General features: G+C 44.0%; 1 protein-coding gene across 6 annotated transcripts in view; it reads left to right on the forward strand.

The window, feature by feature from the left end:
* LOC308593896 (uncharacterized protein) overlaps positions 1–27,404 on the forward strand; it is a 188,941-nt gene that overhangs the window by 121,436 nt on the left and 40,101 nt on the right. For 2 of the 6 annotated variants that reach the window (XM_081206693.1, XM_081206692.1), the window contains exon 4: positions 4,106–4,177. The exons of the other annotated variants lie outside the window; for them this stretch is intronic. The gene's annotated coding sequence lies outside the window, so the exon portion shown is untranslated. The remainder of the gene's footprint in view (positions 1–4,105; positions 4,178–27,404) is intronic. 6 annotated transcript variants of the gene reach the window in all.

Consider the following 27,404-nt stretch of genomic DNA (forward strand, 5'->3'; position numbering starts at 1 on the left):
CCCAACCCTCATCTCTGGGACAGCCTGATGTACCTGCCCCACAAATAAATCTGTAGCTACTCTTTCAGAAAGCTGATTTGGGACAGATTGCATGTGAACCTAGAACAAGTGAACACGTGTGATAACTTACTGGTGGTGGACACAATTTTGCAGTGCTTGGACTTAGCCTGTTGCTCCCAAAAGTTTGTTGCATCGGGTGGTCCCTCTCCTTCCTTCTGCACTTGGGATTTGACTCTGTATTAGCTATGGCAAAGCAAAGACTAAGTGGGCCATCCCCTATCCCCCCCCCCGGATGTTTTGGTGCACTCATGCATGAACATACCTGTCCACCTTATTCCTCGTGCATTTCCTATGATGATCCATTTCAATTAGCTGCTTATTTTTGGAGCTTGCTTGTAGTTAAACATCATGTGACTTCCATCTGGCCAGATTTAATGTGTTGTCTTCTCAATTGATTTGGGGTAGATATGTCAATGTCCCTTTCTCCTTGAGGTTTTGTCCTTGTAATAACTGGGAGGTCAAATGTGTGAAACTGGTTTGTTTGTTTGGTCTTTTTTCTTCTTCTAAATGCTGCAGTTCTTCAGCAAATGATTGCCTCTTTATTGGCCAAACTACCAGGGAGTTCAGCACAGTTTTATGTGGAATATTTGCTGGGAGATAAAATCCCATGGGTGTCATTAGTAGAGGCCAAAAATTTAACAGTGGCAGTGAGGCAATTAAATATCTGAAGCTGGAAGGATTATTTTTAGACGCTGCCTAGGCCATTTGTTATATTGTATACATGCATACTTAAGCCAGTAGCATTTATATTATATCTTGCTTTGTGGTTTGCTTTAAACTTATGATTATGTTACATTGTATGGCTTTATTCCTGGTCTTATGTTTGCTCTGTTGACCATAATAAATAAATGATTACAATGAGTTGGCAAAACCCAGCCAAAGCATCATCATCATCATCATCATCATCATAACAACAACAATAATAATATATTTACCGTATTTTTTGCTCTATAAGACTCACTTTTTCCCTCCTAAAAAGTAAGGGGAAATGTGTGTGCATCTTATGGAGTGAATGCAGGCTGCACAGCTATCCCAGAAGCCAGAACAGCAAGAGGGATTGCTGCTTTCACTGCGCAGCGATTCCTCTTGCTGTTCTGGCTTCTGAGATTCAGGATATTTTTTTTCTTGTTTTCCTCCTCCAAAAACTAGGTGCGTCTTGTAGTCTGGTGCATCTTATAGAGCGAAAAATACGGTATATTTTGCCCATCTGGCTGGGTTTCCCCAGCCACTCTGGGCGGCTTCCAACAGGATATGTGAAACATGATAAAACATCAAACATTAAAAACTTCCCTAAACAGGGCTGCCTTCAGATGACTTCTAAAAGTCAGATAGTTGTTTATTTCCTTGACATCTGGTGGGAAGGTGCTCCACAGGGAGGGTGCCACTACCAAGAAGGCCCTCTGCCTGGTTCCCTGTAACCTCACTTTTCACAGTGAACGAACCTCTAGAAGGCCCTCGGAGCTGGACCTCAGTGTCCAGACTGAACAATGGAGGTGGAGGCACTCCTTCAGGTATACTGGACTGAGGCTGTTTAGGGCTTTAAAGGTCAGCACTAACACTTTAACCTGTTCTCGAAAACATACTGGGAGCCAATGTTTTGTCTTTCAGAACTGGTATTACATGGTCTTGTTTGCCACTCCCAGTCACCAGTCTAGCTGCTGCAGCATCAGCTTCAGATTTGGTATCTGAAGAAGTGTGCATGCACACGAAAGCTCATACCAAGAACTAACTTAGTTGGTCTTTAAGGTGCTACTGGAAGGATTTTTTTTTTATTTTGACTATGGCAGACCAACACGGCTACCTATCTGTATCTGGAAAATGTAATAACACTTGTTCAGTATACTGCTAACAGTTGCATCTCTGAAACTGGAGTTCCAGACAACAGGAAACTCTTTTAACTACAGAGTAACAGACAAAGCCTGAGGTTAAGCTGGATGTCAAAAGCTTGAAAGGCAAGGATCTGCAGAAACATTAGGTCATGCTCACTGCAAGTAGAAGAACGCAGGAAATTGGAAACAGCTTAGTGGGGACAGAGAAGCGCAGTGGAAATTCCCCCAAAATGCATAGTTGAGGTGGCTATCAAAGGTTATGATTGGGTTATATGTACTGCATAAAAGTGGGACAATCTAGGAAGGAACGGGGGCATCAGGTTGCTTATGTGAAACTATAAAAGCACATATGTAATCTGTTATCAGGGTCTCTAGTCTGCACCATGAAGTGGATGAAATACCATTCTTGGACATGAATAAAATCCTCTTGCTTTGCTCCTTGTTGCCAAGTTATCAATTTCTGCTAGAGAATGAATGTCTAAGCGGCAAAGTTCCACAACAGTGCCAATCAGCTGATTTGTGCCAGCAGGTTTGGAAGTTGTCCCCTGACACTGTAATGATGCTATGTGATTGACAGGTGGGTGGTCCTTCCTGCCAATCAGTACTAGCCCATGGGAGATGTTGGGAAGGAAGGAAATGACCCACTTCAACAAACTTAGCTCTGTTAGTTTGTGGCCAGCCTGCTTTGTGCTTCAATAATTAAACTTTGCAGGGCTAGCCAAAGGCATTTTTCTGCCTAGACAAAAGACTGAATGGTGCCCACCCCTTCCATGTATAAAATCAATCAGAATGGCAGTTTCATATATTTCAACTTATAGAACAGCAGCATCAAATGCATCATTGGCAGTAGGGTAATTTAAAGAGCCCAGATCAGGTAATGTAGCTACACAGCTCTTATCTCCATCACCTTGTAGCTGGTCCCCCATCCCACCTCCCAGCATCTGTCTCCTGAAGTAGCCACCTCATTCTGCCTAACAGTAGGGCCAGGCATGAAACTACATAAAGTTTAAAACTGAAATATTGTCAGACTTTTCTGTTACATGCCATCTTTTCTGCATTTCTTTGTGTTCTTTTATTAAACTTCATTTTTTATTTAAAAAATATATTACAAACATTCTATTAAATAAACATGTTTGCATTGATTCAGTCATCAGTGAAAAAGCAAACTTCTCTGTTTATTCCCAGTAGAATGTGGATCTAAATTCATATCCCCATCCAATTGCACCCCATTGAAGTCACAGTAACTTTTGCTATGGCTGGGGATTTATATTCCTCACACAGAACCTGTAGTTCTTCTCTGAAGCTGAAACTAGATAGGAGCCACATTCTTTCATTTTGGCTACAGATATCTTGTCATTATATTTGTCTTTTCTTTTCTTTTTCTAAAATGACAATATTTTGTTTTAGGACTTAATATGAAACCTTCCCTTTATAAACGATTGGAACCTCTCAGACTTGACTTTTCCCACTCCAGGCCTTAGGAAAATAGGAAGCTGCCATATACTGAGTCAGGCCATTGGTCCATCAAGCTCAGCGTTGTCTATGCTACATGGGACGCAGGTGGCACTGTGGTCTAAACCACTGAGCCTCTTGGGCTTGCTGATCAGAAGGTTGGTGGTTCAAATCCCCACGACGGGGTGAGCTCCTGTTGCTATGTCCCAGCTCCTGCCAACCTAGCAGTTCGAAAGCACGCCAGTGCAAGTAGATAAATCAGTACCACTGCACTGGGAAGGTAAATGGCATTTGCGTGCACTCTGGTTTCCGTCACAGTGTCCTGTTGCACCAGAAGCAGTCTACTCATGCTGGCCACATGACCTGGAAAGCTGTCTGTGGACAAACACAGGCTCCCTTGGCCTGAAAGCGAGATGAGCGCTGCAACCCCATAGTAGCCTTTGACATGACAACCCAGGTGTTCTTTACCTTTACCTTTTACCTGCCTAAGCTAACTGGCAGCAGCTCCCCAGGGCTTCAGTTAGAATTTTGTCTGAGTCCTACCTGGAGCCAGGGGTGTAGCGTGGGTTGCCAGTAAATGTTGTGCTCCCCTGATGGACTTGGCAATGCTCAGTCCCTTTGCCAGCCAGCGTCTAGTCAAGGGGATCTCTCCTTGTAAACTAGCCCCAACCTGAGAGCAGAACTACCACCTGAATATGACTTTTTAGTCTAGATATGCTAGGAATGAAGCCCATGAATCCAAAAAAGTTGTTCATTCTTTCCAGGTCTTCTGCTATTTGGACATGGTCATGGAGCCATGGGATAATATCAGGCCTTTAATTTGAGCCAGAACTTGAGTTTAACAAAAATCCTGCCTTTTGAGACCATGCTAAAGAAGAGAGTAGCTTTACACGTTTGCAGGTTTTCTTCACCGCACAAACCAACCCCATCACATATAGAATATTCAGACCCCAATATTTTTAGAAATGGAGCACTGGGTCTCAGAAAACTGAGCTATGATTTGAACCAAGTGACATGGTGAAGCCCTTCAAAGGACTGTAAGTGGAGGGTTGCATGGCTGAATTCTTGCCCTCCTCCAACCTCAAAATAAATAATAAGAATAAATCTCATCCTGATTGGAGAAAATAACTCAGAGGGAAGAAAAGCCTGGGATTAGCATTTTCCTTTCTCTGCATGTCTGTGTTCACTTTTTAAAAGTTGTGCTTTGTTCTTAAGAACCTGTGCCTGAGCACAGCACACACAGCATGACAAGCTGCCCTTGGTGTCTCTCATCATATTCTTCCTAGATATTGGCAATTACTGTTCCCTCTATTGCTGGGCGGGATCCAGAGAAGTGATATGTGTGCTCAGGAAAGGTACAGCTGGGCTTTGCTACTTGTTGTCCCTGCAGCAATTCCCAGTGCTGTTTAAAAATACGAAAATGCCTATCTCTTCAGCAGAGGGAAATGCTATACAGGGGGGAAATAGATGAATCTCAGGCTAAGCATGCCTTTTTCTCTTCCTCCTCGACAGACACACACACAGATGTGCATATCATGGATTTGGATCCTGTCCCAGACTTTTAAGATTTAAATTGAAAGCTTAAGCTGGAACTGTTTAATTTGCTAGCTAAAGATCAAATTAGATCCAGGAGCAAAATGGTATGTGTGTATGAATATACATATATAACAGATGCAAGCCATGATGCTGAATTAAAATATAGATTCAACCATCCTTCACAATAGTTAGGGTTTTTTGTGTTCCCCTACATGACTCTTGGGAGGTGGGTGGTGCTGTGGTCTAAACCACTGAGCCTAGGGCTTGCTGATCAGAAGGTTGGCGGTTCGAATCCCCGCAACAGGGTGAGCTCCCGTTGCTCAGTCCCAGCTCTTGCCAACCTAGCAGTTCGAAAGCACATCAAAGTGCAAGTAGATAAATAGGTACCACAGGAAGGTAAACGGCATTTCGTGCGCTGCTCTGGTTTCGCCAGAAGCGGCTTAGTCATGCTAGACACATGACCCGGAAAAACTTTCTGCGGACAAACTTCAGCTTCCTCGGCCAGTAAAGCGAGATGAGCGCCGCAACCCCAGAGTCGTTCGCGACTGGACTTAAATGTCAGGGGTCCTTTGCCTTTTTTACGTGACTCTTATTGTTTTTGTGTGTCATCTGCCAATCCTGCTGCTTCCTGTACCATATGTTTAAATAACAACAACAACAACATAATGAAAAACAGTAACAATTTAATACTAATCAGTATTATTACCAGTATTGTCACTACCACATCCCCTATATCATACGGTCCTTGAAGTAAGAGGTTTTATTATTATTTATGAGAATAATTTCCGCTCACCCCCTCCAAGAGGTGGATGGGGTTTGTGACACCGCACGGCTTTACCTGTCCAGGTGCCACCCACCGTGCTGCAGGGTGTCTGTTGCGCTGCCCCCATCTTGGTAAGACAATGGGCTGCCGGCTGGGGGTGGAGCGAGAGCTGAGAAAAGGGCCAATGCTCTTTGGCCCAGACTCACTTTGTTTTCCTTCCAGATTCACCCACCCAACCCTCCCTAAAATATAACATGGTCTTCTTTTGCAGGCTAACCTCTTGCTTCCTAGGTCAGCAGGCACCGCTATGGTCATAAGATGGTTGCTATATTCAGAACCAGGAAGGAATTTCCCTGCATTGGCAGGTTTTGCCTTCCCCGTAGCAATTTGCCACAACTTTGGAGGTTTTAGACCTTGGTTGGTATCCTCAGGGGTCAGCAAGCTTTTTCAGCAGGGGGCTGGTCCACTGTCTCTCAGACTTTGTGGGGGGCCGGACTATATTTTTGGGGAAACAAATGAACAAATTCCTATGCCCCACAAATAATCCAGAGATGCATTTTAAATAAAAGCACACATTCTTCTCATGTAAAAACATGCTGATTCCTGGACTGTCTGCGGGCCGGATTTAGAAGGTGATTGGGCCGGATCTGGCCCCCGGGCCTTAGTTTGCCTACCCATGATTTAACTGAACATTCGTCACAAATTTGGCAGTTTGGGGCCTTGTTCGGTATCCTATAGTCTATCTTCGAGATGGAGGGGTAACATCTTCAGGCACCCCCATGCAGCGGTGTTTGCAGGGCCCATTAAAGGGTTGATTGTGGGAGTCACTGGCCCTAGAGTGGCGGCATATAGGTCAAACTCCTGGCTTGGTGAAGTAGGAGGGCATGCTGTGTAAGTTCATGCTTAACTGTCCCCTCCCACTGCTCCTGATTGCCCTGCGCATCCTTAGTCCCTGTTGGGTTGAGACGAATACCTTCCAAGGCCTAAGCCAAGGTTTCCTACACCTGAAATTCAGTAAAGTTGTGGCCTAATTTAAACCCATACATTGTTGTCATGTCTCGTTTCTGGGGGGTAGGCTCCACGGACAGGGTTTATCGCGTGGGCTCACAATTGGATGGCGTTTGCAAGCTATTGTTCGCAAATATTTAGGCCTGAAAGAGTAAGAAACTTTCCAAATTGCAGACTAATAGAACTAGAAGCTTAGTCCCTGATTTGCTATCTTTCAATCTGCAGGGAATATCCCTGTAGGATATATACATATGCATAAAGATATTCCCACATCTGCAAAAACGAAAGCCAATTTTGTCCCCTCGACGCTCTCTTGCCTTGCATAGGCCCAGTCAGAACTAAATGAATAACTGCTTTCATTTGGCAGACTCAAAGATCATGTTTTCTGATGAACACAACCTCTTTGACTGTAAGAAATGGGGAGGGGCCCCCACAAGCCGAGCAAAACGTATCCTAATAAATGGAATTGACTTGAATCCTCACTATAATCTTTGGGTAGTCCTTCAAGATAAAAACTGTGAAAATGACCTTTACTTTTATGCTTTTGTTGTGTTTTTTAAGTGCCCAGCTTGGATCATCATTTTTCTGCACTATTTATAATCCCTTTTTTATGGGAAAGCTGGCCTTTACAAAAATTGTAGATCTGGGCAGAATACAAATGCATAAGCAGATTCTTCCACTTAGCTAAAGAATTGAAGTGGTAAAAGGAATCGTGAGAAGGCCCTGAAAAAAGGGCAGATCTACTAAATGTTCATCATTCCGACCAGTAGTATTTATAAAGAACAGGGTGTTATTATGTTGATGACTCAAAAAGGAGAGGATGTTCCAAAAATAATCCTTGACTTGAGTTATTTAACTCTTACCTGAGATTTCCCATCTCAGCAATGTGATAAAAGAAACATCAGAGGGATTCATATGACCCCCTATATATTCAGGCCACATACCCCACCATGTTCAGGGGCCATGCCCTCTGCATTTCACTAATAGGTAAAGTTAAAGGGACCCCTGACCATTAGGTCCAGTCATGGCCGACTCTGGGGTTGCGGCGCTCATCTCGCTTTATTGGCCAAGGGAGCCAGCGTACAGCTTCCAGGTCATGTGGCCAGCATGACTAAGCTGGCAAACCAGAGCAGCACACGGAAACGCCATTTACCTTCCCGCCGGAGTGGTACCTATTTATCTACTTGCACTTTGACGTGCTTTTGAACTGCTAGGTTGGCAGGAGCAGGGACCGAGCAACAGGAGCTCACCCCGTTGAGGGGATTCGAACTGCCAACCTTCTGATCGGCAAGTCCTAGGCTCTGTGGTTTAACCCACAGCGCCACCCACATCCCTCATTTCACCAATAGGGATAGACAAATCTTACAATTTTAGTGCTTCTTATTTTCCCCCGAGTCTTAAATTTAGTTGTTTTGCAGTGGGAGCCTGATATCATCATATAGGCTCTCCATGTGTTTTGGAACCCTGGAAGACCAAGAAATTGAGTTTAGGTATTGATGAGATTGATATGCCAAACCAATGAATTATGAACTAATTGCAGACAAACAATCATAAACATCGAGAACTGCAGTCAATCATTTCTCAGTGTTCCATCTCCATTTTCTAGTGAGGACAGGTTGCAGTATCACATTAAAGATGTGCAAATCTTTTGCCTGATTGGTTTGGTCAGAAACGTTTCCTGGTTCTCTTATGTATTATGTATTTTATTTGTACTTCTTTTGCTTGTCTAAATTCTTGGGGAATACAATACAACTCCACATGTGTCTCAGAAGAAAGCCCATTGGGATCTTATGGTAAGGTAAGTGGGCAAAGGATTACAACCTTAGCGAAGAGGTTGAAAATATTAATAAATAATTGCAAATCAGTCCTGCTTTGGGACATTGAGTGGGTATATTCAGTGAGAACCTCAGGTAGTTTGAAAGTGGTAATAATTAGCTGGGTATGTCATGGTAGAACTGCTTTATCAACCATAGTTGCTCAGTTTTATTGACATAGTTTGCCTAGTGGATTAAAATATATAGCTGATTTTATCTATAGGCATCTAATGCTTTTAAAAAATGGATACATTTAGAAATTTACAAACTGGGCACCATGCTATGATAAGAATTCAATATATTGATTCAAAGTCGTAAAAGGTGGATAATAATTAGGTTGCTTAAGCAATAATTTTACCACAGTCAATAGCAAACCATGCTTTTGAGTACCACAGCAGAATATTAGAGGCCCTGCGGCTCATTCCAAAGTTTTCCAGCAGAAATAGTTTGATTATAGACATGATGTAAGAATCTTCATTAAGGTAAAGGGGGAAAATGTGAGCTCCATGTGCTACAGGAGTGAAAAGGCCAAATTAAGGAGACTGGAAATAAAATACCATATTGTCGTTAAAAATAATAAATCAATAAAATCTATGGCCTGGGTCTATAGAATCACAGAGTTGCAGAGTTGAAGGGTTAGCTAGTCCAACCCCCTGCAATGCAGGAATCTCAACTAAAGCATCCATGATAGTCAAGACATCCAACTTCTGCTGGAAAAACTCCAAGGAAGAAGAATTCACCACCTCCCAAATGATTTTGCTCCACTGTCAAATAGCTCTTACTGTCAGAAAGTTCTTCCTGGTGTTTTGTTGTAATCTCCTTCCTTGAAACTAGAAGCTATTAGTTCAGGTCCTGACCTCTGGAGTAGGAGAAAACAAGCTTGCTCTATGTCCCATGGGACAGCCCTTTAGATATTTTGAGATGGCTATCATATCTCCTCTCAGTCTCCTCTTGATTTCTTTATGCTTTCAGAGAACTTTAGGAAATATGATGTTTTGTTTTGCTAAGCTGTTCCTGTCATGCATGTGAGCTTTCCAGAAGCAGACGTCCAAAGCAAGAGTGACTAACCTACTAAGCAACAAATACCACCATCGCTGACCATTGGTCATTCTCTTTTTTATAATCTTTTTTATTCAGTTTTACACTATACATTTAAATTCAAACATTAGACATAATCATCAACATTTAGGATTCCCTGAATCCTTAGAGTTCCCTCCACCCTTCCATGGTTTCCATTTTCAATCTTTTTCAACTGCATCATATATTTTTACCTTAGTTTTTAGTACATTACAAGCGTTAGTCAAATCCTGCCAGCGTTTTTAGTTGTTTACCGTGTTCTCTTAGGTAAATTGTAATTTCCCCCCATTCTTTATTAAAGTTTCTCTCTTCCTGGTTTCTGATTTTCCCGGTCATTTTTGCCATTTCGACATAGTCCATCATCTTCAGCCATTCATTTCTGGTTGGGACTTTATCTTCTTTCCATCAGCATTGGTCATTCTCAGTAGTTATCCTGTGACAATACATACCATCTATGTGGGGCTGTGGGTGCCCAGGCCCCACAGAAATTTCAGTGAAGGAGCTGCCCCCCACCCCAAAGTGTGGAGGCCAGCTTGCTGTGGGGTGACTTCAAGCACGCAAGGTGTGATGACATCGCACGGCCCCAGGCACCCTCGGTTGCGGGGGCAAGCTGGCGATGCTACCTGTGACTCGCGGGTCTCGTCCCAAGTGAAGTTTATCAGGTTGCTGCTTTGGGTGAATTTCACACAAAAGTGTAAATATTTTATTTCAGTGGGTTTTCCATGTGTAACATTTGGCTCTGTTGTCGATAATGTATTTTCTTCTTTCTGCTTCCAGGTTTGTGTTTTACTTTGTTTTAACAGTAGGTTATATTTTGTCATAGATTTTAGAAATTGTTTGGTATAGTGGCATTTTTATGGATTCTATTATATGGCTTTATGGTTATCTTGTAAGCCAGTCTTGCTGCTCTTATTAGAAGAGCAGGATGCAAATATATTTTTGTTGATGTTATTTATTAGGGTGGGCTTCCTCAAGGATGAGTAATTCATCTTCTTTCCCACAGCATTTGGGGCTTTTTTATCGAGGGAAAAGGAGACACGATAGAAGCATATAAAATTAGACACGGCATTAGCATGAGAACTCAGAATGAGTTAGTGAAGTTGAATGTTGGAGGATTCAGAGCAGACTAAACAAAGAAATTCTTCTCAGAGTGCATAGTTAAACTATGGAATTCACTTCCATGGCAGGCAGTGATGACCACCAACTTGGATGGCTTTAAAGAAGGATTCGACAAATTTATGGAACCATGATAGCTACGCCGCATCTCTGCTGTCAGAGGCAGTATGCTGATGGTCAACAAAAGAGGTTCAAAGACTCTCTCAAGACAAATCTTTTAAAAATGTAGTTTAAACACTGACAACTGGGAAACACTGGCCTGCGAGTGCTCCAACTGCAGAACAGCCTTTACCAGAGGTGTCAGGGGTTTTGAAGATGCTCAAACTCAGGGTGAGAGGGGAAAGGCACTAAGAGGAAGGCACACTTGGCAAACCCTCACCATGATCAACTCCCGCCTGGAATCCTACGTCCAAACTGTGGAAGGACTTGTGGATCCAGAATTGGCTTCCACAGTCACTTACAGACTCACTTTTAAAATTGTGTTTATGGAAGACAATCTTACTTGGCTACAAGTGATCGCCAAAGAAGAAAAGAAGAGCTTCTCAATACCAGTTCCTGAAAATGGCAGGAGGGGAGAATGCTGTTGCACTCAAGACTTGCTTGCAGGCTTTCCATAGGCATTGTATTGGCAAATGTGAGAACAGAATACTGGACTAGATAATCCATTGACCTAATCCAGCAGAGCTGGATTTTCTTATGTTCGTCTGGCCTCCCTTGGTGCAGTGTGAGACAAGGCAGAAGGAAAGTAACAGAACATGGCATATAAAATATTGTGTTTGTTTGTTTGTTTGTTTGTTTTTAAAAAACACCCTTCAAGGCATCCTCTATAACCCCCTGTGCTCGTTCTGTTGCAATTATGTTCTGGTTTAAGAGTGTGGATTCTTTTTGTGTGGCCTTAATCAGTTGTTTCCACTGCCACCTTGTGCAGGGCCTGTACGGAAGGGTGGGGATGAGGGAATCGTACTCAGATGAAATTAGCTGGAAAAGACAGCTCAGTTTTCTAATGCCTTGAAGCCTCCAATCATTAAGGAATTGTCAACATTGATCTGTGCTGGCTGAATAAGGTTTTTGCAACATGACTTAATAAGAAAGCTGCAACTATTTCCATTCTCCCTACTCTTATCTGTATCTCTGTGCATTTTAAGATGGAGACAGACAATACTTCTTTCAGAGAGTTGAAACTAGCACGAGAAATGCTTTGTATCCTGTGGCCCCACAAACATTTTTTTTTCTTTTGTTCCATTTCTCCTCTGCTCAAGCAGGTTTTCAAAATGATGCACATGTCATGAAAACCACTTTGACCAATAACCAAAGTGAGATGAATATAAATACCACAGCTATCTTTACCTCTTTGAAACCCCCTTCAGCTCTCTGGAATGGACCACTGTTTCCAGCCTAAATTAGTACACAATATGGATGGGCAAATGATAACTCCTACCCCAGGTTTGATTCATGTTTGGAATAACCCAACTATTTCCCCTCCAGTGAAAATAGATTAGGTAAATGTAAGGGACCCCTGACCATTAGGTCCAGTCATGGCCGACTCTGGGGTTGCAGTGTTCATCTCGCTTTATTGGCCGAGGGAGCCGGCGTACAGCTTCCGGGTCATGTGGCCAGCATGACTAAGCCGCTTCTGGCGAACCAGAACAGTGCACGGAAAGGCCATTTACCTTCCTACTGGAGCGGTACCTATTTATGTACTTGCACTTTGACGTGCTTTCGAACTGCTAGGTTGGCAGGAGCTGGGACTGAGCAACGGGAGCTCGCCCCATCGCAGGGATTCGAACCGCCGACCTTCTGATCAGCAGGTCCTAGGCTCTGTGTTTTAACCCACAGCCTCACCTGCGTCCCTGGAAATAGATTGGTTTATTCCAAATCCAATGAGCCAAACTTGACTCTTTCACATCCTCATTGGGAGACATCATTGGGAGACATTGTTTAACCATTCCCCTTCACCCACCCATGAATATATGTTCTGACTGCTCTCTTTCCTTGTCACTGTAATGGGGACAGTGGGAGGGAGATGGGGGCAGATGGGAAGAGGGAGAAGGAGAGGGAGGGGAGAGCTCCTCCATCACTCCCTGATGATGCCATAGTAGTAACAATAGAATCCTGGGTCAACAGGGTGCAAACATGTCTCAGGTTGCAATTGCATTAGAATGAGGGTGGAATTGAGGCTAAATTGAAACTTCCCCTGCACCCGTGTAACTATTGTTCAGACTTTGTGAGATTTGCTGGAGCTGGTCAGAACTAGTGTTCAAGTAGATCAAGAAACATTCTGAACAGGGAGACTAGGCCAGAGAAAATATTCATTTGCACTTTAAGTGGAACTTGTAGTTTTATAGCCAGAGAGATATGCTCGTCTCCATGTGAAATGCTCTCTCAAGCCCTCTGAGTCCCAGAATTGATTGTGCATGAACTGGAGGGAGGGTTAGCTGGTGGAAGGGAGAAAGTACAATAATAATATTCAGGATCAGTGATCAAAGGGTCAGTGGGAACCAAAACTGCCGGTAAGAATTATAGCCTGTGGTCCCAAAAAACTGAAAACTTTCTGCTATTGGATGTGAATGACTAAGTCAACTAGCTATTTTGTCTGCATTGTGAACTTACAATAAAAAATGACTTTGGGGGGATAGTTGCAGGCATCTTACAGGCATCTGGCTGGCCACTGAGATCAGCATGCTGAACAGAATGGGTCTTTGGTTTCAACCAGCAGGATTATTCTTAGGTTCCTATAAGTCACTGTGGTTTATATTCTGAAACAAAGAATGCTAATTTCAATGTCATCTCTAGTGATTTTTAGCATGTGTTTCCCAAATCCTGATTCTATTAAAATAGGGATTGCTAGACAATGATATGATAAGCTGCAAATGGATTGAGACTCCAGAAGTGCAATTAAGACTAGTATTGAAGCAATCTTGGAGGAAAGTAGAAACCCGAGTCATTTCTGTGTTCCTTTTCCCACTTTATTTATGTATTTCATGGAATCATAGAATTGTAAAGTGTCTGACTCTTTGTGACCCCATGGACCAGAGCATGCCAGGCACTCCTGTCTTCCACTGCCTCCTGCAATTTATTCAAACTCATGCTGGTAGCTTCGAGAACAATGTCCAACCATCTCGTCCTCCATCGTCCCCTTCTCCTTGTGTCCTCTATCTTTCCCAACATCAAGGTCTTTTCCAGGGAGTCTTCTCTTCTCATGATGTGTCCAAAGTATTGGAGCCTCAGCTTCACGATCTGTCCTTCCAGTGAGCACTCAGGGCTGATTTCCTTAAGGATGGATAGGTTTGATCTTCTTGCAGTCCCTGGGACTCTCAAGAGTCTCCTGCAGCACCATAATTCAAAAGCATCAACTCTTCAGCGATCAGCCTTCTTTATGATCCAGCTCTCATTTCCATACATCACTACTGGGAAAACCATAGCTTTAACTATACAGACCTTTGTCGGCAAGGTGATGTCTCTGCTTTTTAAGATGAAGCGCTAACTAGGCATTTGGAAACGAGGAGGAAGGACTCTAGGACCCTGTCACAGCCCTCACACCTCCCTCCCCAAGCAAGCACTTGCTATGCTTTGGAAAGGAGGCAGGAAGGTGCCCTCCTCAGCTCAGTGCTCTGCTCAAGGAACAGGCTGTACTGCCCTAAGACTGCCTCTGCTGAGACATTTTTCAGAAAATCCAACAGTACGGGTGGTGGTGGGGAGGCTCACTTTTCATATATAAGGCAAATAAAAACCAGTCTGTTTCAAATCATTAGTCTGGAAGATTCATACCTGCATTTTATGGCTTTAAAAGGTGTCCATTATTTCAAATGGGAAAGAAATAGAATTGGCACCAAATGTCACCCTATAGTGAAATTCATGTTGAATTTTGATATTGCACCAAGAAGTAAGTGCTGCAGGAATGTCAGAGGAAGGCAAAATATTTTAAGAAGATTTTTTTCTGGTTTTGTTTTTCATTCATCTTTTTTAGAGGGTTTAAAAGAATATCCCCCACCCAACCAACTGCAGAGGCTTCTCTCTAGCACTACAACCCAGTAGCCATAGTGTGATAACTACTTAAACATTAATGAAGAAGAGAGGGGAATGTCTTGTTGCCGGAAAGCTAGCCTTGCTTTGTGCATTGGGGTGGGCTGTGATGGGGCAGGAGCCAATTCAGCCATGCAACTCATGCCTATTCAATATTCACACACAAAACTAGAAAACAGGAAGTGGGACACATATTAAAAATCAAGGTAACCCATTTAAAGATCAACACAATTGTGGAATGGCAAATCTCTTATATGTGAAGCTGAAGGCTGCATCTATAAAGCACATTGTGTGCAAAGGTACTAGAAACCCGGGATAGTGTATGCATTATACAGAGATAGAGCGTCTCATTCAATTCAGTGTTGAAGAACGGTCGCAAATTGTTGTTTTTGGCACTATCAAGTGGGCCAATAAGATGTGTGTATTCAGGAAACATTTGTATAACCAGATTCAAGCACCTACATTTCCCTTTGATTCAATGTATAAGGCAGCACAATATGGCTTGTTTTATTCAAAGAGAAGTGATACCATTCAGAGTTTTGTACAGTTTCACAATAATAGTTACCTGTCTTTTTCATGTCACAACTAAAGGTTTCATGGCTAAGTCTCTTCATTGTATCCCTGGAAAACAATGATTTAGAGAACCAGCCAAGAATCATCTCAATTTATTATTGTGTCACCTGCCAGAATGCAATCAGTTCTAAACAGAAAAGTAGGCCTCTGCAGTTTTCAATTTGCTGTTTTATTTGAGAGTTTCTGAACATGGCATGCCTTAAACTGGAGAGACCACTCCTCTACCTAGTCTTATATTGACTATTTATTCCAGTGGCAGTGCTCTGTGATCTCCACCAGAGCTATTTCTTCTTACCACTTAGTGGGACCTGGGGAGGCTCAGTTTAATACAGTACAGGCAACTCACAACTTATGCCCATTTAACTTGTTACAGGTAGGTAGCCGTGTTGGTCTGCCGTAGTCGAAACAAAATTAAAAAATCCCTTCCAGTAGCACCTTAGAGACCAACTAAGTTAGTTATTGGTATGAGCTTTCGTGTGCATTCACACTTCTTCAGATACAGAAGTCACTAGACCCTTATATATAGTGAGAGGGTGGGCAGGGTTCATAGAATCATAGAATCATAGAATCCTAGAGTTGGAAGAGACCACAAGGGCCATCGAGTCCAACCCCCTGCCAAGCAGGAAACACCATCAGAGCACTCCTGACATATGGTTGTCAAGCCTCTGCTTAAAGACCTCCAAAGTAGGAGACTCCACCACACTCCTTGGCAGCAAATTCCACTGTCGAACAGCTCTTACTGTCAGGAAGTTCTTCCTAATGTTTAGGTGGAATCTTCTTTCTTGTAGTTTGGATCCATTGCTCCGTGTCCGCTTCTCTGGAGCAGCAGAAAACAACCTTTCTCCCTCCTCTATGTGACATCCTTTTATATATTTGAACATGGCTATCATATCACCCCTTAACCTCCTCTTCTCCAGGCTAAACATGCCCAGCTCCCTTAGCCGTTCCTCATAAGGCATCGTTTCCAGGCCTTTGACCATTTTGGTTGCCCTCCTCTGGACACGTTCCAGTTTGTCAGTGTCCTTCTTGAACTGTGGTGCCCAGAACTGGACACAGTACTCCAGGTGAGGTCTGACCAGAGCAGAATACAGTGGCACTATTACTTCCCTTGATCTAGATGCTATACTCCTATTGATGCAGCCCAGAATTGCATTGGCTTTTTTAGCTGCCGCGTCACACTGTTGGCTCATGTCAAGTTTGTGGTCAACCAAGACTCCTAGATCCTTTTCACATGTACTGCTCTCAAGCCAGGTGTCCCCCATCTTGTATTTGTGCCTCTCATTTTTTTTGCCCAAGTGCAATACTTTACATTTCTCCCTGTTAAAGTTCATCTTGTTTGTTTTGGCCCAGTTCTCTAATCTGTCAAGGTCGTTTTGAAGTGTGATCCTGTCCTCTGGGGTGTTAGCCACCCCTCCCAGTTTGGTGTCATCTGCAAATTTGATCAGGATGCCCTTGAGTCCATCATCCAAGTCGTTGATAAAGATGTTGAATAAGACCGGGCCCAAGACAGAACGCTGTGGCACCCCACTAGTCACTCTTCTCCAGGATGAAGAGGAACCATTGATGAGCACTCTTTGGGTTCGGTCAGTCAGCCAGTTACAAATCCACTGAGTGGTAGCATAGTCAAGACCGCATTTTACCACTTTCTTTACAAGAATATCATGGGGCACCTTGTCAAATGCCTTGCTGAAATCAAGGTAGGCTACATCCACTGCGTTCCCTTCATCTACCAGGCTTGTAATTCTGTCAAAAAACGAGATCAGGTTAGTCTGACATGACTTATTTTTCAGAAATCCATGCTGACTATTGGTGATCACAGCATTCCTTTCTAGGTGCGCACAGACTGTTTGCTTAATGATCTGCTCCAGAATCTTCCCTGGTATTGATGTCAGACTGGCTGGGCGGTAATTATTTGGGTCCTCTCTTTTCCCCTTTTTGAAAATAGGGACAACATTTGCCCTCCTCCAGTCTGCCGGGACTTCGCCTGTTCTCCAGGAATTCTCAAAGATGACTGCCAGTGGTTCTGAGATCACATCGGCCAGTTCTTTTAATACTCTTGGATGCAGTTCGTCTGGCCCTGGAGACTTGAATACATCTAAACTGGCCAAGTATTCTTGTACTATCTCCTTAGTTATTCTGGGCTGTGTTTCCTTTGTTGAATCATTTGCTCCAAATTCTTCAGGTCGGGCATTGTTTACTTTATCGGAGAAGACTGAGGCAAAGAAGGCATTGAGGACTTCAGCCCTTTCTGTGTCCCCTGTTTGCATTTCACCATCTTCTCCTCTGAGTGACCCCACTGTTTCTTTGTTCTTCCTTTTGCTACGAACATACCCATAGAAGCCTTTTTTGTTGCTTTTAACCTCTCTAGCAAGCCTGAGTTCATTCTGTGCTTTAGCTTTTCTGACTTTGTGTCTACACGTGCTGGCTATTTGTTTGAATTCCTCTTTGGTGGTTTCCCCCCTTTTCCATTTTTTGTATACATCCTTTTTTAATCGTAACTCAGTTAAAAGTTCTTTAGATAGCCACCCTGGCTTCTTTAGGCACCTTCCATGTTTCCGTCTCATTGGTATTGCCTGACGTTGTGCTTTTAGTATCTCCCTCTTAACAAACTCCCAGCCATCATGAACTCCCTTTCCTTTTAGTATTACTGTCCATGGGATCTCACCCAGCACTTCCCTAAGTTTTATGAAGTCGGCTTTCTTAAAGTCAAGAAATTGAGTCCTAGTATGCTTGGCTGCTCCTTTCCGCTGTATAGTAAACTTCAGAAGAGCATGATCACTCGCGCCTAATGATCCTTCCACTTCTACCCCACTAACCAGGTCATCAACATTGGTTAGGACCAGATCTAAAATGGCTGTTCCTCTTGTTGCTTCTCCCACTTTCTGGACAATGAAGTTGTCTGCAAGGCCAGTGAGGAATCTGTTTGACCTTATGCTCTTGGCTGAGTTTGACATCCAACAAATATCCGGGTAATTGAAGTCCCCCATTACTACTATCTCCCTTCCTTTTGCATGCTTGGCCATCTGTTCCAGGAAGGCATCATCTATGTCCTCCGTTTGGCTTGGGGATCTATAGTAAACTCCCACAGTGAGGTCCCTGTTATTCTTCTCTCCCTTAATTTTGACCCAAATGCTCTCACTTTGGCTTTGATGTTCTAAATCTTGGATCTCTTCACAGGTATACACATCCCTGACATATAACGCCACTCCTCCTCCTTTCTTGTCTGGTCTGTTTCTCTGAAATAGATTGTATCCCCCCATTATTACATTCCAATCGTGGGACTTATCCCACCAGGTTTCAGTGATGCCTATTATGTCATATTTAGTTTGCTGTACCAAGAGCTCAAGCTCATCTTGTTTATTTCCCATGCTTTGCGCATTAGTGTACAGACATTGAAGTCCATTAATCATTCCCCCGTGTCTCTTATTTAAGGATTTTTTCCTCCCACCACTAGGTCTGCGTGCTGTTTGCTCCATTTGGTCTATGACATTTGGATGATCATCTTCATCAATTGATAGGCTCCTACCTTCAGGAGCACTGTCTCCCTCCCCCACATTAGTCAGTTTAAAGCCCTCCTGATGAGGTTTCTGAGATTTTTGGCAAAAACATTTCTCCCAACTGTTGTGAGGTGCAGCCCATCGCTTGCCAGAAGTCCATCTTCAAGAAAATGCAGTCCGTGATCTAAGAATCCAAACCGTTCCTGTTTACACCATCTGCGAAGCCAGCTGTTCACTTCCACTATTTTCCCCTCTCTCCCTGGGCCACGTCGTTCAACTGGGAGGAGAGAGGAGATGACAATTTGTGCATTTAGTTGCTTCAATTTCCTGCCGAGAGCCTCGTAGTCTCTTTTGATCTTCTGGAGGCTATTGCTTGCAGTGTCATTGGTTCCCACATGAACCAAGAGGAAGGGGTATTTGTCAGTGGGTTTTATGATTCCTTGCAGTCGTTCAGTTACATCTTGGATCTTAGCCCCAGGGAGACAGCACACTTCCCGAGACATCTTGTCAGGCCCACAAATCACTGCTTCTGTTCCCCTCAGTAGGGAATCCCCTATCACCACTACACGCCTCCTCTTAGGTTTGGTCGGGGTTCTTCCATGAGCTGTCCGTTCCAAGGTCGCCTGCACATTCCCTGAGGACTGACTTTGCTGCTCGTCTTCATTTACCTGATCGACAGAAATGAGGGAGAGATCCTCAAATGGAGTCTGCTCTTCGTCTTCCATGCTAGGAGAGAGGACCTCAAAGCGATTGTGTAATTCTAAACAATCAGAACGAACCCTGGGCCTCCTACTTCTTTGAGTCACGTTTCTCCATATATCCGGCTCCTGTGTTGGTGAACTAGCCTCCTTCTCTGGGGAGTCCCCTGTCTCCTCCTTGATGGAGACGGTGTGGTCTGTTGCTTCCAAGAAGAGCTCCAGCTCTCTAATTCTTTGGAGCGTAGCTACCCTTTCCTCCAGTTTCTGGACTTTGTCTTTTAAGAGGGCAATCAACATGCAATTGCTGCAGGTAAAGCTGCCTGCAACCTTTGGCAAGATGGCAAACATTGCGCAGGTTGTTACTCAGAAGGGTGGTGGGAATGGGTGATTGGCTGATAGGTGTGGTAAACCTGTTGACAACTATTAACAACTGCAATGGTCTTACAGGAAAAAGCAAGAGGTGAGATGGCTAAAAATAGCTTTAGCATGTATAATGAGATAAGAATCCAATGTCTCTATTCAGACCAGCTCTCTCCATGGTTTTAAGTTTGGTATCTGAAGAAGTGTGCATGTACTCATACCAATAACTAACTTACCGTAGTTGGTCTCTAAGGTGCTACTGCAATGAATACTCATACCAATGTACTCATACCAATAACTAACATACCGTAGTTGGTCTCTAAGGTGCTACTGCAATGAATACATTTAACTTTTGTGTTTTCAGGTTTATGTGCTTGGCAAAACAGATAAATAAGTAAAAGGGGTGGGGGACTGGCATCCAAAAAACTTTTTGGCATTTTCACTTCCCAATGAACCCAATTTGTTTCAGCTATATGCCAGTTTTGGCTCTAGACTTTATTGGCAGAACGTAACCCCAGCGTACGTTGAGAGTTGCCTATATATGTGATCTGATAGTTGTAAAGTAGATGCAGTTACAGTTTGCCTAGGATTGCCATATTTCAAACAGTGTAAATTTGGACAGAAAAGTTGTTGAGCTTTTCTGGCAAATTTGAAGAAGAAGAAAAGTTTTTTAGCTGTTTTTAAGGAAAACAACACTGCCATACGTCTGGATTTCCACACACCTCCTTTTTTGTCGATTTCCACCTGACATTGTGTGACCAGGCAGCAACAGCCCCAACCCCCAGGGATCATAAGGAAGGAATAAAGACTCTGACAACATTATATGGAATTAAAATTAGGCCACAACTTTATTAAATTTCCGAATGTAGGAAGACCTTGGCTAAGGCCTTGGGCGTGTATCCCTCCCAGCCCCCAGCCGGGGGAACTGGGGCATATCAGGGTATATGGGATATGGGGGTGCTTTGTGAGACATAAGTGTAGCAGGCAGCCCAGACCATATCCCTGCGCGTAGGGTAGCCTACCAGCACATATACAACCTTTCGGTGTATGGCCAGTGACACCCAATATATATAACACCTTTATGAGGGGACCCTGGAATCACCACCGGGGGGGGGGGGCTTAGTCACCACTTCACGCCCCACCCCCATTATCGGGAAGAAAAGACTAAAGGATTCCACCCAAGGCCATAACCACCAAAGTTGTGACGAATTGCTACGGGGAAGACAAAAAATGCCAATGCAGGAAAATTTCTTCCCGGTCCTTCAACAGCAACCAGTCAAAGACCGTAGCAGCGCCCGCTAAACAGGAAGAAAAAAGTTAACCTGCAAACAAGAAAACATTAAACTAAGGGAGGGTAGGGAGGGTGAATCTCCAGAGCTGACTGCCTGGCTATTGTTGGCTCCACTCCCTTATATATATGGGACTGGCCCCACCTCCCAGCAATGAAACTTGACTACTGAGGCCGGGCGTGAACCTCCAAAATTAACACTGAGAGGCAGGCCAGCCCCTGTTTGCCAGTAAGTTCCCTGGGAACTGTAGCACTGTGCACGATCCCGCAAAGGGCACCCACAATGTAAAGTGTGAGTGCTCATTGCTTCCGACTGCAGTATGCAGGATATGTCTCAGAATTTCCGGACGTATGGCAACCCTAAGTTTGCCACTAGTTGGAGGTAGTGATAACTGAGCTATATAAGATATACCACATGAAGTATAGTGGTACCTCGGGCTACAGACGCTTCAGGTTACAGATGCTTCAGGTTACAGACTCCACTAACCCAGAAATAGTACCTCGGGTTAAGAACTTTGCTTCAGGATGAGAACAGAAATTGTGCGGCGGCGCAGCCGCCGCGGGAGGCCCCATTAGCTAAAGTGGTACCTCTGGTTAAGAACAGTTTCAGGTTAAGAACGAATGAATTATGTTCTTAACCCGAGGTACCACTGTAGCTCTTTGTTACTTAGCCAGAGTGTGTATCTTCTCTTTCTTACACAGAGCCCACAACAGAACATTATGCCAACTATCTTTTGAGTGCAAAGTATGCTCTTTGTCACTGAGCTCTAATCTAGCACTAGACCAAAATTATTCACTGTAATGTTTGGGAGAAATTCCTTAGCATTGAAACAGCTTGGAAATGCTTGTGAGGGATTTGGGGGTTTGGGTGAGGTATAAAGGGAGGGGTTGGGATTGGCAAGGTTGGCAAGGCATTAGGGGGTATTAGTTGGGGTTGGGAGACAATGTGAGCAGAGGTGGCAGTGCAGTATAAATGCGGAGAATTTGGAGCGAGTCCAACATATATTTTAAAATATCTTTTAAAAGTTATGATATCCCCATGTGAGGAGTCCACATTTAGCAGGGATAGCTCAAGAGACTTTTAATCTCAGGGTTGCTGGTTTGAACCCCACATTGGACAAAAAGATTTCTGCATTGCAGGGGGCTGGACTTCACTTTTGTGAATAAAATCTGATTGAATATCATGTCTCAAGTCCTCTTCCTGGCCTGTGGATTTACCTGCATTCCTGACAGCCCTTTGACACCATCTGCCATGGATTCCTTAGTTGATTCCTGCATTGCAGACGGTGGTTCTAGATGAACCTCAGGGTCCCTTCCAACTCTGCAATTCGATGATTCTATGCATTTTCAAGCTTTCTTTCTCATAGGGCATCTTCATTATTCAAGGAAAGTAAGGGCCTGAACTACAGAGTCCCAGCTTAGACCAGGCTGCTAAGAGAGACTTCTCAGTATTTACACAGTTCTTTGTGGGGAAAAATCCAATACCACTATATTGCTTGACTCTCTCACTTGGCAGTTCACCATCCTAAAGTTATTCAAAACACCAGCTTTCTGTTTTCCTTTTACTCTTTCAAAAATTGCTCCATAATAGGCGCCCAGCATATTTCACACCGCAGTAAGCACTCACCCATACAGCCTCCACTCTTACGATCCTAGGTGACATTATTGCCTCATACAATTTCCACTGCTGGGCAGGTTATCACTTAATTAACCCTGATAATGTCAAAAGGGAAATGCATAAATGTCAAGCTATTTCCAAGCATTCTTTACTGGTCCTGGGAAGAACTGGTAATAGCATAGATTAAGATGGAACATAATATTTAAAAGTGCATTAAAAATAAACATCTGGTTTCTCTCCCGCACCACCCAAATGTGGCAAAGGCTTTGCAGGCTTACTCTACAGATCCCTCTAAAGAATGGACAGCTACCCCCACTGAGAAATCTTGAAATGGTTTGGTTGTTTTGTTTTGTTTTGTTTTTAAAATGGCTATCTAATTGGGGCAGGGAGGAGAAATCCATTTCAGAAATGTTACTGTTAGAATGAGCAAAGGGTAACGCTAAAAGCCAAGGGCAATAATTTTAAGAAACTGAGGTGAACTCTTGTTTGGATGCAGTGGTAGAGAGAATTGTGTCCATTGTTGTTGTTGTTGTTGTTTAGTCGTTTAGTTGTGACCCCGTGGTCCAGAGCACTCCAGGCACTCCTGTCTTCCACTGCCTCCCGCAGTTTAGTCAAACTCATGCTGGTAGCTTTGAGAACACTGTCCAACCATCTCGTCCTCTGTCGTCCCCTTCTCCTTGTGCCCTCCATCTTTCCCAACATCAGGGTCTTTTCCAGGGAGTCTTCTCTTCTCATGATGTGTCCAACGTATTGGAGCCTCAGCTTCAGGATCTGTCCTTCCAGTGAGCACTCAGGGCTGATTTCCTTAAGGATGGATAGGTTTGATCTTCTTGCAGTCCCTGGGACTCTCAAGAGTCTCCTGCAGCACCATAATTCAAAAGCATCAATTCTTCGGTGATCAGCCTTCTTTATGGTCCAGCTCTCACTTCCATACATCACTACTGGGAAAATCATGTCCATAGACTGAATCTAAATCCTGCTAAGAAAGAGACAATGAGCTGTTCCCAGGTTTAATAACTGGGGAGCCTGCCTGTCTCTGTGATAAAGACAGCCTAATTATTAGCTTCAGGTGGTGTGTCAACTGCACCCTTTTCCAGAGCAGTTATAGTAATAGTAATTTACTATTTGTACCCTGCCCATCTGGCTGGGTTTCCCCAGCCTCTCTGGGCAGCTTCCAACAAACATTAAAAATAGATTAAAATGTCACACATTAAAAACTTCCCTGAACAGGGCTGCCTTCAGATGTCTTCTAAATGTCAGGTAGTTGTTTGTCTCTTTGACATCTGATGGGAGGGTATTCCACAGGGTGGGTGCCACTACCAAGAAGGCCCTCTACCTGGTTCCCTGTAGCTTAGCTTCCCACAGTGAGGGAACTGCCAGAAGGCCCTCGGCGCTGGACCTCAGTGTCCGGGCAGAACAGGGATAACCTGGACCCTGTGACACCTCAACAGAGGCCGTGCCCCCTTTCACTCTGCCCCTGCCCCTTCTTGGCTTCCTCCCTTTTTCGTACTTTCACCCGTTGCCGGCGAAGCTATACTTCTAGAAGCTGGTGCCCCATTTCCAAAAGCTGGTGCCACTTCCAGAAGTGTGGTGCGGGCTTCTGGAAGTATTATGGAATTATAGAGTTGGAAGGGACCCTGAGGGTCATCTAACCCAACCACTTGCAATGCAGGAAACTTTTGCCCAACTTTTGCCCGGGTGCTGCCAACCCACGGTACGCCACTGGCTAAACATGAGGCAAACCCACAACTCTTGAGATTAAGAGCCTCATGCTTTACTGCCTGAGCTATCCGAGAATGTAGGCCAGCTGGAAAGCCATGGCAGAAGGAGGAAGTAGAGTGGGAGACATGCAGGGGCAAGGTATGTTGGCATGTCTTTTGGAGTGTGCCAATGGAATTTCGCCACAGTACGGGAACATAAAACATGCGTCTTTTGGTTCTACGTGGGGTTGGTATCAGAAGCTGGGGTGGCTTCTGTAAATCCAGGATGTCCCACTTAAAACAGGACAGCTGTGCGGTATCCATTAGTAAGTTCGCTTCTTACTAACCACACAGAAGCTATTTTGGCATGCAAGTGTCATATACATTAATGATAATGTATACTGCTTGTATTAGTAGTGCATAAATTGGGAAGCATATTATGTTTGATTAACCTCATGCATTGTACAGAGGGCTACTTTTGACACTTGTCCTAATTTTCTGATGGAGCTCTGCAAATAATGTATACAAACATGCAGGTATTATGGCAAAGTGTGCATAAAAATATTAGTAAAAAAAATAGACAAGTGCGTTATATATGGGGTTTTTTTGCAAAAAAAGTGTGTATTTGGAGAAGTACAGTAAAATGCTGATAAATTTTGGTCAGGACTGGGTTTTTTCTATTGAAAACTGCTGCAGAAATGGGGAAAACTGAATTTGATTTTGGAAAAATGAGAAATTAACCATTTTGATCACCCCTACTCACCTAGAGTGTAGAACCATTAAAAAGTCCAGAGATACAGGTGTTCCTGGGGGGGGGGGATTGTGTAGTCTAATATACCCTCACATGGGGAGGATAATTCTATCCAGTCCCTTCTTGGTGTCCATGGATACTTGGGGAAAAAGATATGTAAATTAATCCATTAAGGAAGGCAGTTCTATCAGAAACATATCAGCCCCAAACACATCACCGTCCTCACCCTGTTCATATTGCTATGCATGCCTAAGAATTTTCTGCACAGCTTTCTTTCTATAAATTGTATGGGTTGGCACCTCATACAGAGACAGTTATACATGCTGCAGCTACAAGTTACATTACACGGCATTGTATTCATCATTTCCAAGGTTGACACCTCCTGTGACAATGAGTCAACTACTCTGGCTTCAGCAGTTTTTGCAATATGTAGAACGCTGTGCTCTTGTGTGCATTCAGCCTTTTTTTTTTTTGAGAGAGAGAGAGAGAGAGAGAGACTTTTGAATATTATCTATTGCTACTGAACAGCTAGCCAATCTTGTTCTTGTCTATACACGTTATAACCACTTTCTGATTAGCTGTGGATATGCAAATCACCTTTGCCACGAGAACCATTAGGAAGCTGATTTGTTCTCTTGGGGCTATCTAGACACTTTCAGTAATTTGATTTTTTAATGTTATCGAAATTGCTCAGGTGATAACTATGAAAACAGTGCACAGTCAGTCCCCCCCTCCCCTCAGGATTCTATCCAGTTGATTGCCAAAGTTTGCTTTATTTATGCCACGAGCAAAAGGGGGGGGGGGATATCTGCAGCGCACAATCTGAGGTCAGTGCACTTGCTGTGGCCCTTAATAATCTGATGTCTGAAGTGGTAGCCTTGTATTGGAGCGTAAACTCTGATTGCCATGCCGTGACCAGTGCAACTTGAGCAGATTTTTTTTCTATGCAGCGCTATGTTCAAAGCTTCAGATCTTAACACAAATGATTAAAGCTTGCAGGATCCACACACACACACACACACACACACACACCCTCAGGGCTTAGGGTATGCAGATTCAAGGAGGAGCCAGCCTTTCACATACACACAATATTGTGCCAAGGCACCAGGTTGCTCCCAAGATTGACGCATGTGATGTCACACACAATTAATGTCGTCTGGAGGAGCCCAGTATTTTGATCACACAGGGTCCCCGGATGTTTCACCGTCTATTGATCCCTGTGCCACCACTTTATTTCTCGTGCCACCACCCAGGCCCTACCTGGTACAATATTGAGTCCAGTCAGGGTTAAATTGGAACATAAACTTCTGTTTATTTATTGCAGTTTAACAAGTGTGTGGTTTCATAAACGGTATCGGTCAATTACAATCATGGGGTGCCTATCCAGACCTATAACTTCCGCTACCTGCTCTCACTCACTAAACCACCTCTCAGATATTCACTTGTCTTCCTAGCTCCTAACTGTTCCTGACTCAGCTTATTTCACTTTACTGACTCAACCTACCCACAGACACTATCCCAATTCCCTCCCACTCCAACCAACCACCCAACTCCCAGACACTATCCCAATTCCCTCCCACTCCAACCAACCACCCAACTCCCAACAAACTCCTCCATTCACCCCTCCCAGAGCTGGTTTTATAGTCCCTCTGACTGCACCCCCCTGGGTTCTGATTGGGTAACCTGTTTAACTATTTCACCTCCAGCACTCTCATATGTTAACGTCACAGCCAGGTGCTCTGGAGGAGCTGGCCGCTGAAGCTGTGATTTGCAATGCATGTGATGTCACTCATGTGCAACACACACCGGGGCCCCTTCCAACAAATATTGAGGGGGTCAGAGAAACCTCACCCCCCTAGAGTTGGCATGCCAGGCCTTGTGATGAAGGCAAGATGCTCAAGCTCCAAATGCTCTGACTCCCCTGTGTAACTCCTTCGTACGGTATCAATACTCAGGCACCATCACAAACAACTCAGGTTACCAGTGGTGGCGGGGAATGAGTTGCAGCAGGCAAGGGTCAGTGGCAGAGGAAGCCTCTCTGGCACCAGGGGCAGGGCAAACTGCCCATAGGGAGGGATGGGACGGGGCACACAGCACCCATTCCTGCCCCCCCCACTGCTTTTGCTCACCTGCCTCCTTCCTGTCCTTTCTCCTGCCTGCCTGCCTGCCTCCTCCAGCCAGAAGCAGGGGTAATGGTGCGCTGCCCCCCACGACCCACGACCCAGGGGGGCAGGGCGATCT

The sequence above is a fragment of the Podarcis bocagei genome (assembly GCF_964188305.1).
Source record: "Podarcis bocagei genome assembly, chromosome: 8".
Lineage (NCBI taxonomy): Eukaryota > Metazoa > Chordata > Lepidosauria > Squamata > Lacertidae > Podarcis > Podarcis bocagei.